The 14,187-nt window shown below is 37.4% G+C and overlaps 2 long non-coding RNA genes across 5 annotated transcripts in view; one reads left to right on the top strand and one right to left on the bottom strand.

The window, feature by feature from the left end:
• Positions 1–14,187, bottom strand: part of LOC115934313 (uncharacterized) — a 415,675-nt gene that overhangs the window by 200,516 nt on the left and 200,972 nt on the right. For all 4 annotated transcript variants that reach the window (XR_010133495.1, XR_010133494.1, XR_010133496.1 and 1 more), the window contains one exon: positions 12,853–12,896. This is a non-coding gene — a long non-coding RNA (uncharacterized lncRNA). The remainder of the gene's footprint in view (positions 1–12,852; positions 12,897–14,187) is intronic.
• On the top strand, positions 2,451–3,573 carry LOC129532881 (uncharacterized). The gene is made up of 3 exons (XR_010133251.1): positions 2,451–2,653; positions 3,011–3,081; positions 3,201–3,573. It is a non-coding gene; the product is annotated as an uncharacterized lncRNA (long non-coding RNA).

Here is a 14,187-nt window from a genome sequence, read left to right as displayed (position 1 = left end):
TAAGAAAATGCAGCAGGGAGCAGAACCCAGGGCTTCTGACTCTGAATCCACAGTCAGATTCTAGTCTTGCATCTGTGATTACTCAACGGCCTGGTATACATTGGATATTGAATCTAAGTCTTTGATTCCTTTATTGCAAAAAAGGATGAGAAGGAGAAGGAAGTAGACAAAGGTTGGACCAGTTGATATTTAAAGACTGTTAGTTTCCACAGTTCCATAAATCCAAAAGCCTTTTTAGGATACTTGAGTGGCCATGGCCTCTTCTCCGATTTCTTGAGAGTAATCAATAACGGCTTTTAGCCTCTTCTTTGTGTAAGGGAGAAGTCAACTGAAGTTACAGTGACCTTGAGATTTCCATCAAATCAGCAAATGCACATCTAATAAGAAGGCTGTTGCTCTTCTCAAAATCTCTGCAGATCTGTGTGGTATATGCCCTACAGTCTACATCAAGTTTTCTGTACCCACTGAAATCTAGACTTTAGCCTCAAGCAGCTGCTATTTTCACTCTTTCAATGAGGACTCTGATGTACCTGTGTCCCCTCTTTCCTCTACCCTACAAAGAACACTCAATGAAGGCATTGGAGTATCTATTTAGCAGATTATACTGAAGTTTTTTCAACAAGGTAGGTGGCATCAGAGCCCTTTACATTAATATACATTTTGACACTTCTGAAAAGTACTCTACCACTCCAGCCCACATGGCTTTCTCATTGGCTGGCACGTCTCTAGAAACCCTTTGCCTGCTGTCCTGCTGCTCAGACCTTCCAGCACCACCATATGCAGGGGAAGAGGGAATGGAAGCCTAACCTTTTTTATTCAAAGGCAATAACAAGGAAACTTTCTAAATAAAAAGCCATCATCTCCAGCCATAGGAGCTTTCCTCCTCTAGGGGCAGAAATAGCTGTAATCAGTTGTGTTTTTAAATAGATTCTTTTTGTTTCTTATAGCGACACTGATGTCAGCTAATGTGATAGAGCAAAAAGAGCACTGAGTCTGTAGCCCAGGCCTCCTTCTGCGTCTAGATCTCAGTTTCTTTAACTGAAGTAGAAGGGTCTTGGAAAAGAAATGGATTTCTAACTTTTTTATGGAGGGGAGCTTCTTATTAATTCCTACTAAACGTGGGACTGTTCGAGAGGGAAGAAAAGAATGCACTGCTGCTCCTAGCTGCTGATGAGAGCACAGCCATTGAGCGCAAGGAAAGGAGGAAGCAGAGGAGCCCCACCAGCTCAGCCGAAAGAAGCCTGGCAGTGTGATGTGCTGATGAAAGTCTGAGAGCCTAGTCCTAATCCTAGCTCTAGGTTACACGTACCAGTACTGATTGTAATCAGATCGCCTAACCTATTGTGTAAAAATATGTAATTTCTGCCCCATCTGTCTCACAGGGTTTATATGTGACTAAAAAGGAGTAATGTATATAAAACCATATAAAATGTTACTTAAAAATATATAACATTTAAGGCTGGGCATGGTAGCCCACACCTGTAATCCCAGCACTTTGGGAGGCCAAGGCAGGCGGATTGCTTAAGCTCGGGAGTTCAAAACCAGCCTGGGCAACATAGTGAGACCCTGTCTCTATTATTAAAAAAAGAAGAAGAAATATATATATGTATAATATTTACTCTTAGCTGGCAATCTCTCCCACTTAAACGGTCAGCAACATCAAGAAGCCATCCAGTGTAAACCATTCCTCCACTGTAGATTTCTATTAAATGGATCACCAATCCTACTTACCAGTATTGTCTTATGTCAGTTTTGTGTCAATTTTCTAAAACACAGTTATCTTAGGAAATGCAGGTAATCCTATGTAATGCCTGTGGGGGATATCTGATTGCAACTGTCATTTTGTATTGGCATATTGGCACAGATTGGCTGTGTCTGGATCACATTTGAGATATGCGTTTTTATGAAAATTACATAAGGGGGAAGAGGACGAAACATATACTTCCTCCCCTATATTTTCTTTTCAAAAAACACAAAATGTGGAGTACTTTCATATTATTGTTACTATTTTTATTATTATGTTTATCATTATTATTGTGATGTACAGATTATTTTCCACTCTGGCCATTTGCCTAGATATTATAAAGCCTCATCCTTTAAAATCAAGAGACAGTCTTCCTTTAGCTAGAACTGCCATCTTCCAGTGATCCATCAAAATGGGAAACACAAAGGGGAAGAGGGGAGGCACCCCATATACATTCTTTTGACCTTTTAGGAAACATGGAGTTGTTCCTTTGGCCACATGCATGTGAAACAGTTAAAAAAAATAAAATAAAAAAAAAAAGGTGATACTGTTGACATCCAGGGAATGGGTACTGTTCAAAAAGGAATGCCCCACAAATGTTGCCATAGCAAAACTGGAAGAGTCTAGAATGTTACCCAGAATGCTGTTGGCATTGTTGTGAACAAACAATGAAGGGCAAGATTCTTGCCAAGAGAATTAAGGTGCGTACTGAGCACATTAAGCACTCTAGGAGCCAAGATAGTTTCCTGAAACACGTGAAGGAAAATGATCAGAAAGAGAAGGAAGCCAAAGAGAAAACTACCTGGGTTCAACTGAAGCGCCAGTATGCTCCACCCAGAGAAGCACACCACGTGAGAACCAGTGGGAAGGAGCCTGGGGTGCTGGAACTTCTTCCTTATGTCATAATAGGTATTAAAAAAAAAAAAAAAAAGACCTCTGGACTGAAAAAAATCAAGAGAAGATTTACAATGCATGGAAATAACTGTAATTTATCATATTAATTTGGGCTACCAGTAGCATCGTTTAGAGATTGTGCAAATTGAGTTCACAAATATCACAGCTTTGGAAGATCAAGAAGTGGTTTTGAACATAGAGATTCCAGGGAAAAAAAGTAATAATAAGATTAAGGTTCAAATCTGCAGTTAAATTAGGAAAATAAATAATTTTTACACAATAATTTATTTTGTCCAAGTTCAAGGAAAGATATTTTTAATTACATACACTACATTGCATTTTAGCATTATTTGTTTCTCTTTTTAAACATAGATTCTGTGGGCTTTTTGCCAGAATTACAACATTTCTACAAAGGATAAAAGAATAAAGTCACCCAGCAAGAGGTAACCACTGCGTGACTGCATAAACTGAAAGAAGGGCGCTTGAACCCATAGGGCTTATGTTACCGCAAACAACTTTTGATGGTTTCACCTGGTATCACCTTTTTCTTGTTCCTTTTCAGGAACCCTGGTTTCTAGAGCTTGCCTTATGGAGTGGGGGGTTAGAATCAGGAACTGCGCTGACCACAGAGGATCGGGCAACATCGACTGTGTGCTGTTTGCTAACTGAAAGTTCAGAGGGAGGCAGTTTGGCCCCTCCTTGGACCTCTGGCTGAGAGAAGGGATGTACACGGAGTGGCACCAACACACCCAGGCAGACGCTCACATTATGAAACATAAATGCAGAGTGAACAAAGAGTGTTGCAAATCACTCAGCTTGGCTAGCTGCTGCCAAAGCAATTCAGTACTCCTCATGAAGCCTGCTCTGCATTCCAGAAAACAAAAAAAATTAGAGGCCTGATAAGATAACCAGGTAATTAATGAAGCAATTTCCCCTTCCTGCTCACATGCCTGTATTTATTTTTTAATATAAATTATCATCATCTTAAGCAATAAGTACACTATCTTCCTGTAACCTTTAAGAACTTAGCCAAACGGAGCAGAACAAACAGTTCACGTCTTGGTGTCTATTTTGTTTCAGTTTTTAAACTTACACCCACACACAAAAAAATCTTGTAAATATATTCAGCCTTTTTGGTTTTTTGGGTTGGTCTTTGTTTTGCTTTGGCTTGTTTTTACTTCATTCTTACAGGACTTGTTTTGTTCTTTCAGTTTTATAGTCTGCTTTTTCCTAGGTTATATAAAATGGACACTTTTCAATGGTAGCAAATATTCATTTCCTCCAGTGAATTTTTAAATAATTTCAGCAGCAAGATTACTTTTTCAACAACATTGTATGTGGATTCTAGTATATACAAATTAGACCTGTGCAGGCCCATCTCTTCCCTTGATACATAAACTTCTGAGGGAAGACAGCAGAACACAGGTCAAAAAATACTTCCCCTGCATCATTTCTCATGAACACATGGTATTACAGGTTCCCTGCTGTTCAATTAAAGATATTCTTGTACATTTTTTTTAACCTTGCTAGGTAAATTATTCAAACAGCCAGAAGGGAAATAGTCTTAGAATTCTGTATTGGGCAAAATCATTAATGACTTGCTGGTAAGGGTCATGAATGATGCAAAAACACTTGCTCTGCCAATCTGTTTCATTCTGGACTCTGTGTTAAACTAATTTTTACAATTTGAGATTCTGGACTTTGTCAGAGAACTCACATATGCCAAATTGTTATGTAATCATTGAAATTACAAGGCTTTTGAAGCACTAAAGAGATAAATAGAACAGTTTGAGGGGTTTTTGGCCTGATCAAGGCAATCCATCTTTTGAATTACTTCTACAGCCATGCAAAGCATGATTTCCCAATGAAACTGTTACTCAGAATATTATCTCCAATGGCAGCCTGGCCTTCATCCTGACCATGGTTTCATTTGAAAATAATGTGCATTAAAAAGGACAGTGGGCAGTGGGTCCCCTACAGAGCATTTTAGTTTAAGGGTCTGATTATGACCAAGTTCCACTGGCACTCCAAATCATAAAGATAGTGCCATGTTCTATAGAGAGTTTCTTGATAGAATTTGTGTATATCTCAATAGGCTAAAGCTTCAGAAGATTTCTGCCACACTAGATTGACAGAAGCTGATGGACAGGAACATGGAATCCTTGTGTTCTAATAGACAGTTAACTTGTGGTAGGTAGAATTTGCTGGACAGCTTTAAAATATGAACACACATGCTGCCCATCCTTTATGGGCAGAAACTCTACCATTTGTTCTCCAGAAAAAACAGGTGTGTGTGTGTGTGTGTGTGCGCGTGTGTGTGTGTGTGTGTAGACAAATGCTTTTAGCAATAAATGTCTTATTCCTTCATATCCTCTTTGCCCCTTTTATGAAGAAGAATTATGTTAGGCTTTAGTTGATATTTACTTCCATTTCTAATCAAAGTACATGTATTCAGCATATTCATATCTACATTAGACTGTAAAAGTAAAAAAAAAAGCAATCATCCATGTATATAGTTTTGAATACAACAGCAACGGAAGTATTCAGTGAACCATCAGTCAAACAAGAAAATTTTGACAGACCAGCAACATATTATGAGAAAGTATGAGAAGGGTTAAGAAATCAAGGGAGAAAATTAGATGATAGAGATGAGAAAAGGAAACAATAAATGAAAGCAGGTGAAAATGTGAAAAGCAAGGAAGAAATAAGAATGTTCTTTAGAAGCAAAGCCTTGAGCAGAAGTTTAAAACATGGACACTAGTGTCAATTATTTAAAAATTATTTCACCCTTGTCCCAATTTCTTCTTCTAGAAAATGCATCCCACCTATATCATAAGGCTATTCCCAGGAGTACATGAGGAAATGCCAGTACAGCATTTAGCTCAGTAGTCAATGTGAAGTATATGCTTAGTATATGTTAGCTATATATATTAACATATATAACATTAAGTATAATTAACATTAAGGATACATTAATTACCTCTGTGCAAACATGGTTTAGATGTCCCAGCATTCTAGGAAAAGCATCTAAGTCTTTTTCCAAAGTTTTCACTCTTCCCTGATTCCTTTGCCTCTCTTTCCTACTGTTTAATATCTAAAAAGTCATTCACAAAACAAAACATCTCACTTTGCACAAGCACTTATGTTAGGGAAACAATCTAGTCCTTCCTTAAAAGTGGTTGCCATCTTTAAATTGAAATTTTTCTCTGTATTTCAATCTGATTTTTTTTTTTTAGTAAGACAGACTTCTGAGGACAAAAGCCATATTTTCTTCTTTTCTAATCCATCACAGTAACCAATTCAAAACTGTTCATAAAGCAGATAATCAATACATTTGATTTAATGAATAATGTGCCTACTAAAGATAGAACAAGAAGCAGAGGTTAATTTTAAAAGTCTATCAAATTTCAGACTCCTAATGAGAATTCCTTGAGTCTTCTGGGTTTCACCTTTTTCACTATAATTGAAATGCCAAGCACAAACTGAGCAGTCTGCTAACAATCTGAAAAGAAAATATATTACAATGATTGTACAGGGAAACTTGGAAGCGATTTTCTCCTGGGTTGGGGGTTTAAACAAACAGGAAGCCCTGTTTAGGATTTGTCTTCATCATCTTTCATCACAAGTCAGCCTGACTTCCTGATGAAGAAATGTGGAACTGCTTTCAGATTCTCAACCAGATTGGACAGAAATGCCAACTTTAAATGCAACTTTAAATTCAGAAGCTACTTCTGAATACCCACATTTCCATCAGACCACAGCTCTCTAAGTAAAATTTTGTCTCTTGATTTCTATAAGCAGTGGACAGAAAATGGGCCTTTGTTCTAACCCCATAGTTAAAGGATCACATTTTTTTCTATGACTGAGCATCCAGAGGGTATGAGGAGCAAACCATATAATCAAGAAGAATAAATTAATAATCATGGACTCCTTAAAGTGTTTTCTTCTCAGCATTAGCAGATAGTTTCTGTAGATACTTGAAAAAACATTACTTATGAAATGAAACTTTGAACACTCTCTATTAAAATATTATAGTGATTTCAGAATAGAAAGTACAAAATACCTCACGATTTGTCTCTAGTCCATATATCTAAAATATACTTTTCAAAATTAGCAATTTCTTGTTAAACTTCAAATTTCATAAAGCTGTTTTGTTTAAACTACCATTACTAAAAGAACAAATATAGCAATTTTCAGGTTTAAGTAAAACTTGAGGATTTTTTTAATTCAAATAGATAATTTTCTACAAAAAGCTCTAGATAAATTGATGATGATTCTACATACCTAAAGAAGATGATGCCAAAATTTGAAGATACAAATTGAAATGACTAGTATTTTATCTAATATTAAGTAGAAAAATGCAAAATCAGGACTCTTCCTACTCTCAAAATTATGTTGAACTATACAATATTTTTAACAATATATGCCACACTGTGCAATAGAACTAAATACATATATATACACACACACACACACACACACACACACATATATATATATATATTCCTCATGCCTCAGTGAGATTTTTAACCCTTTGGTCATCATCTTCCCATCCTCTGTAATGTCACTTTGTACCCCATAAATTTATACAATTATAAATTGACAATTTATAATGAAAAATAAAAAAATAAAAATTATATTGACTTATCAATTCTCACCATAGACATTTATCTACTGGGGCTAGATATATTTTTCACCTTTTGAATTTTCAAAACCTTTTCTCACTGGTGTTTCCCAATATGATTTATTTCAAGTCTCCATTCTTATAATATTCTTGAAAATGTTGGATTAACATAAGAAAGGAAGAGCTTTTATAATACAGAGAAGGAAATTAAGAGCAGATTCATCAAATATGATTTTTATCAGACTAACAACAATACACGTCTGCAATTTAAATATATCTTGACTCAGTTAAATTCTAGAAGGCATTGTTTAATGTCAAAGCCCAGAGGAAGACACTCTAGGCAACTACCACATCACAAATATTCCAGATGTTTCTTGAACACACAGTTCCCTCCTCACTATCAGCCTGTGATGACCACCATTCAGCCTTTTGCACTATTATTCTAAATTGCATGTTGAATGTTTATGTTAAAAAAACAAAACAAAAGAAAGAGGAAAATAAACTTGAACAAAAACATACTTTGTTTTCTGTCCAAGAAAATAAAATGTGCATTTATTGACAAACATATGAATGAATTTCCTTAGAATGATGTAACCCCTCCAAAAAAAATCACAGCAGTCATCACCATGGGTGGTAGGATGCTGAGTTTCCCACAGGAAGCAGCATAGGTAATTGCTTGTTTGTTTTTGTACTGAGAGCATTCTATTATGTGCCTACGGGTTTCTTCTATGAGAAAATCTGCTGATGGGCCATTTTGTTTCAGGCATTTTGTAGGTATTTGTCTCATGTGTTTAGAAAGTCCATTATCTTAATATGTGTTCTGTAGAAGAAACGAGTAAATGGGAAATACATGTGGTTGGCAAACAAGCTATACTACGACATAAGAAAAAAATCTACAAATAATGTAAACATATGAATTCCACCTTTTAAAATATAGTCCCTTCTGGAATAAGACTGCAAATTGGAGAAGAGCTAAATTATCTGTCCAGTTAAGTTGTCTGAAAGAAATTTAAAGTCAGGCCACTATCAGGCAAGCCCCATGAAAGGAAGTAAGAATTCCTTTGTCAGTCACTGCCTTCATCCCCACGGATCCCAGTGACGTCAATTTAAGAGTTCTACAAATAACCGTGGTTGGTGTACACTGAACCACATAGCATGCTAGATGGTGGGGATACAGAAATGAATAATATGTGGTCCCTGTTGTCACAGAATTTATTCCATCAGAAAAACACAGACCCATAAACAGGCCATTCCAAAGTAACAGGGTCTATAATGACAGAGCTATTCCCAGCGAGCAGTTGAATCCAAAGGAAAGGAGGGTACTTGGCTCAGTAGGAAGAAGGCAAAAGCCTCATGGAAGGCTTCCCAGAGGAGACAAGCTCTGTGCTGAGCTTGGAAGAATGGATTGGAGACTTGGAGTCGGCAAGGTAAAGATGGGCAGACAAACATTACACAAGAAGCACCGACACATAAATTCAAAGCAGGATGTGATGTGCCGGGCACTGAAAGACAGTATCACCAGGGTACAAATTTTAAAGTGGGAAGACAAGGCTGCAAGAGCACAGACCTTAGGGAATATGTGTACCACGTTCAGGAGCTTGGATGTTATCCAGTGGGTATTGGGAAGCACCTGAAAAACAGAACTCCTCCAATTCCTTCATGTCTCTCCCTTGTCACCAGCACATAGGACAGCAGGGAAGTTACCCCCATTGGAAACAGGGGAGTGGAGGAGCAGGACCAGCCTGTTCTTTCTCCCCACCCCGCTGCCATCCTGAATTACTGTGAATTCTCCCTGTGCAGCCCCACTGGATTGAACATAGAGTATCTGGGACACAGAATAGAAGGGTAATAAGCTTCACAAAGAAGCGATATTAGAAAAAGATGTTAATTCTAATGCATGGCAAGGGAAAAAAAACATCAATAGCTAGAAATCAGAGAAGGAAGGCGAAGCATGAGCAAAGGAGATGGCACATGTAGAGGTGTGGGAAAATACATGCAAGGATGAGAGCCGAATATCCAGGAACACACTGGAAAGCATGTAAATCATTGCAAGAGAGTAGGCCTAGGTTTGTTTCACATGTGAAACAGTGTTTTGATGCTCAAATAAGTTATTCCTATACATATTGTAGTAGGTATATGATGGTATCTATTCTAAAATCTTCACATGGAAATCGGTCCCTACTTTATGTCATGGTCTATATTCATATAACAAATGAAATTAACCAGAAAAAAATATATATTGGAAATATTGAGTGAGAGAGTTGATCTGAGCGAGGGGAAAAAACATAGGAAGAAGGAAGGCTGGACAAAGAAGAAGAGACATAAACAACTACAGCGATAACAGTAATTACAGAATGCTTACGATGTGCTACTATGGGCAGTTAAGGGCCTTCAGTGCATCTCATTTAATTCTCAACAGACTATTATTTTCCCCATGTTACAAGTGAGGAAACTGAAACTTAGAGGGTTTGAGCAGTAGAGATGCTAAACTGAGGCCATGCAGGTAGTAAATGGCAGGACTGGAACTGGAATCCAGGCAGTCAGAATCCAAACCCCCTAAGTGGGAAGAGATTGCCCTAGTAAAGAGAATAACTCCAGGTTTTAAACAATGCATTTAGTGAGGCAATACAAGCAAAAAACAAACAAAACCCTAACAACAACAAAAACAGACTTCCTTGTGCAGAAATGTCATGAAAAAAGAAGAAACTAGGCTAGGGGTGGTGGCTCACGCCTGTAATCCCAGCACTTTGGGAGGCCGAGGCAGCTGGATCACTTGAGGTCAGGAGTTCAAGACCAGCCTGGCCAACATGGTGAAACCCCATCTCTACTAAAAATACAAAAAGTAGCTGGGCATGGTGGCGGGCGCCTGTAATCCCAGCTACTCGGGACGCTGAGGCAGGAGAATTGCTTGAACCTGGGAGGCGGAGGTTGCTGTGACCTGAGATTGCACCACTGCACTCCAGCCTGGGTGACAGAACGAGACTCTGTCTCAAAACAAACAAACAAACAAACAAAACTAGTTTAATTGTCGCCAGAATGTCTGTGATAAAAAATTAACATCTGTACTCTTTTTCCAGCATGCTCCAAGTATAGATCATTATGAGGCACAGTAATTTGTTACTACTAACGAAGAATCTTGGATTATAAATGAAAATTCTGTAGGGAAAAAACAATGTCACACATCTAGAAAGAAACTATGAACAATATGCCTTACTTGATACGCGTACACATATTCTCCTAAGGGGAAAAAAAAAATTGCCATGCGTGTAAGTCCTGGCTACAAAAGAAAGGGATTTGCCTAAAGTTCTGACAGTGGAAGTGAAAAAAATCACTTTAGAAAAGGTCTCTTGTCAGCAAAATAAATTTCTAATTAGCCGTATCTTTCAATTAGCTAAATAAAGAGAGCAACTAATCACTCTGACCAGGAGTTTCTTTATTCAATATTTTTTAGTCATCACTAATAACCTTGAGAGCTTCATGATTCTGAATATTTCTTCATATTCAGGCAGAGTTAATCTGACTGTTGGGTCTGATTGCTCTGTAAAAGGACACTGCCCTGAAAATTGTTATATTCCATAAACTACAGGTTAGTTCAAACATATAATAATGCCAGCTTCAAGAAGACAGTCCATAAAGTCATCATTTTATACCTCTAATTTCTATATTAATCTTTTTTAAAATAGTGCCTTTATCATCATTATTAATACTTACTGGTGGCTGATGACATCTTTAAATGATCAATGCAGACTTACATTCCAAACATCCTAAAATTCATTGATTCAGCAAATTTGTATCAAATGTCTAACAGGTCAATGAACTATAGAGGATGTTTTAGTGATAAGTAAGACACGGAGTTGGAAACCAAGGGCCTTACAATTTAGTCAGCATCTCTTTTTATCAAATAACTCCCATAATCAAAGCATAAATACTTAAATAAACTCACAGGCTAATCTTCCCCAGTACCTCTAAGCAAAGTTTATCTCCTAAGGGGCGATCTTTGTTCTTTTCTCTGCATAACTTCACAATATTAAGAAACCCAGCTCATTTAGTAAGACTTCTATTTCTATGTCAATGGTGAATATGATGCCTGAAATTTTTACTTTTTCTTTCCAAATGCAGCAAAGTTCTAAATGTTCTTGTGGAGGAAGAAAACCAACTACAGAAATTATTTACTTTTTTAAAATTTTAAATGTGACATCTTCAAGTCATACTTTCCACGATAAAACATTTCCACTTGCTGACGTGCTCCCCTCTAGCTGAAATGACACAATCATTTCAACCCACTGAATTTAAAATTGAAATGCCTCTTTCTTCTTTCAGAAAGAAAGAGCCACCCTATGATTAAAACTTCCCACAGTTGCTTTTAAAGTGCTTAACATTTAAAAAAAAAAAGAAAAGTTTTTCTCTATTTTTATCGGAAATTACCCTCCCTACACAAACACTGTGGCTGGCTCTATGAGTGGCTTTGCAGTAGTAGCCTTGCCCTCCCTCCATTCTCTGACTCTTTCTAGGAGTGCAAATGGACAGCTAGCTGCCTTTGAGGATTTTCTATCTTGTTCCACAGCCTCCCTCCAAACACTGGTTCCTTTCCCCTTTCCAGCGGCAGCTTCCCTCACATTGCTGAACAGCACAAAAATGTCCTCTCAATCTGGTACTAGTTGCTATAGGAAATTGAGTTTTCAGATGATACAACGTTTAAACCAAATAACCTACTTAAACCTTTTCAAGTAAGAATATCTCCGAATTACTCCTGAGGTCATTATGTTTCCCTCTGCACTGCCTTTATTGGGCTATCGTCATTATTAAGTTATTTATTCACCCAACACTTCCTAAACATCTCTGTTATGCAAATCACTTTACTAGGCCCTGCAGGAGAGAACTTTATGAAATTGGCACCTGCCTGCCCTCTGGTAACTCAGTCTAGAGGAGGCCCATGCCAGCCTACATAGCTCTATTACAGGGAAACACTACTGAAGTGCTAGAATAGAGGAGGGGAAAGGCAGAGGGAATGGGAATGTCAGGAAGAGAGTAGGGCTCGCAAGATTCTTAGGGGAGTTGTTGACCTTGGCAAGAAAAGATTTTATTGATGTTTTGAGATTCAGCTAAATGAAAGCATAAAAAAGCACAAAAATTACTGAAATAAAGTAAAGAGGGACCACAATTCCAAACCATTAAAACACAAATTGGTATTCTTTTTTGGAATAAGGATCTGCCTAACAAAATCTCAATGTTTGTAGCTTGGGGGAAATCCCTGAGAAATAAAATAAAGATTCATAAGACTCAAGTTTTAAACCTTACTAATCTTAAGGCATCAACTATGTGTCTCCAGAGACCTGGGTGAGACCGGAACTCCTCTTTAACTTATTTCCATTCCATTCTCAAGAATCTCCACTAATCCTTGCCACTCTCCCCAGACAAAATTCCTTTGGTCTGCATGGTTCAGGTTTAATGAAGCCACAATGATGCCTTCACCACATTAGTATATAGCTTTTCCACATTCAATGTTCATTCAACAAACATTTGCTGAGCAACTATTACCTGCAAGACTCTTAGCTAAGGGAAGCAAAGATGAATAAAACACAGTTCTTACCTTTAAGGTGCTCACAGCAGGAGATTATGCATATAAACAGCTACCTGAAACAAAATATGAGAAACCCTGAAAGATTTGTAAGTAAGGAGCTGGGGACAAACAAGAGAGGGGCAAGTAAACTGACAAAGAGAAGGAAAGGAACCTTCGAAGACTTCACAGCAAGGAGACCTTGAGGAGCATGCAAAAGTATGCTCACTCTTTGCCTACAGGATGGTAACCAAATTTCTGGGAATGAAAGCAAGAGTCAGAGTTTAAAGGAGAAGATTTTAAAAGGGTGAAGTATGCTCTGTTAAGGGGTCTGCACCCATCCTCTAGGCATTTGGAAGAACTTTAAGCTACTTAGAACTTTTTTTTAATCCATCACCTCAAGCATTTATTTTTTCTTTTTGTTACAAACAATCCAATTATACTCTTTTAGTTACTTTTAATGTATAATAAATTACGTTGACAGTAGTCACCCAGTTGTGTTATCAAATACTATATCTGACTCATTCTAACTATATTTTTGTATGCATTAACCATCACCACTTCCCCCTTATCCATGACCCATCCCACCTGCTGATAACTATCATTCTACTCTCTATCTCCATGAATTCAATTGTTTTATGTTTTATCTCCCACAGATAAATGAAAACATGTGAAGTTTGTCTTTCTGTGTCTAGTGTATTTCACATGCCATAATGACCTCTAGTTCCATCCATGTTACTGCACGTGACAGGATCTCATTCTTTTTATGGCTGAATAGTACTCCATTGTGTACATATACCACATTTTCTTTATCTATTCATCTGTTGATAGACAATGATGTTGCATCCAAATCTTGCTTATTGTGAATAGTGCTGCAATAAACATGGGAATGCAAATATCTTTTTGATATACTGATTTCCTTTCTTTGGGGTATATACCTAGCAGTGGGATTCCTGGATCATACGGTAGTTCTATTTTTAGTTTTTCGAGGAAACTCCAAAGTGTTCTCCATAGTGGTTGTACTAATTTACGCTCCTATCAAGAGAGAAAGAGGGTTCTCTTTTCTCCACATCCTTGCCAACATTTGTGTTTGTCTGTCTTTTGCATTACTAAAGACTTTTAAACAGAACGAATATATATATATGTTATGTTTGATATATACAATATATATGTTATATATATGTTATATATGTAAAGAGCTACTGTTATACTAATGTTAAAATTATTTTTCTGATAATATAATCAACATTATATTATGGGCCAAGCATGGTGGCTCATGCCTGTAATCCCAGTACTTTAGGAGGTCAAGGCAGGTAGATCGCTTGAGGCCAGGAGTTCAAGACCAACCTGGGCAACATGGCAAAACAC

Source organism: Gorilla gorilla, chromosome 3 (assembly GCF_029281585.2).
Source record: "Gorilla gorilla gorilla isolate KB3781 chromosome 3, NHGRI_mGorGor1-v2.1_pri, whole genome shotgun sequence".
NCBI lineage: Eukaryota > Metazoa > Chordata > Mammalia > Primates > Hominidae > Gorilla > Gorilla gorilla.
This window is presented reverse-complemented; position numbering and strand designations above follow the sequence as displayed.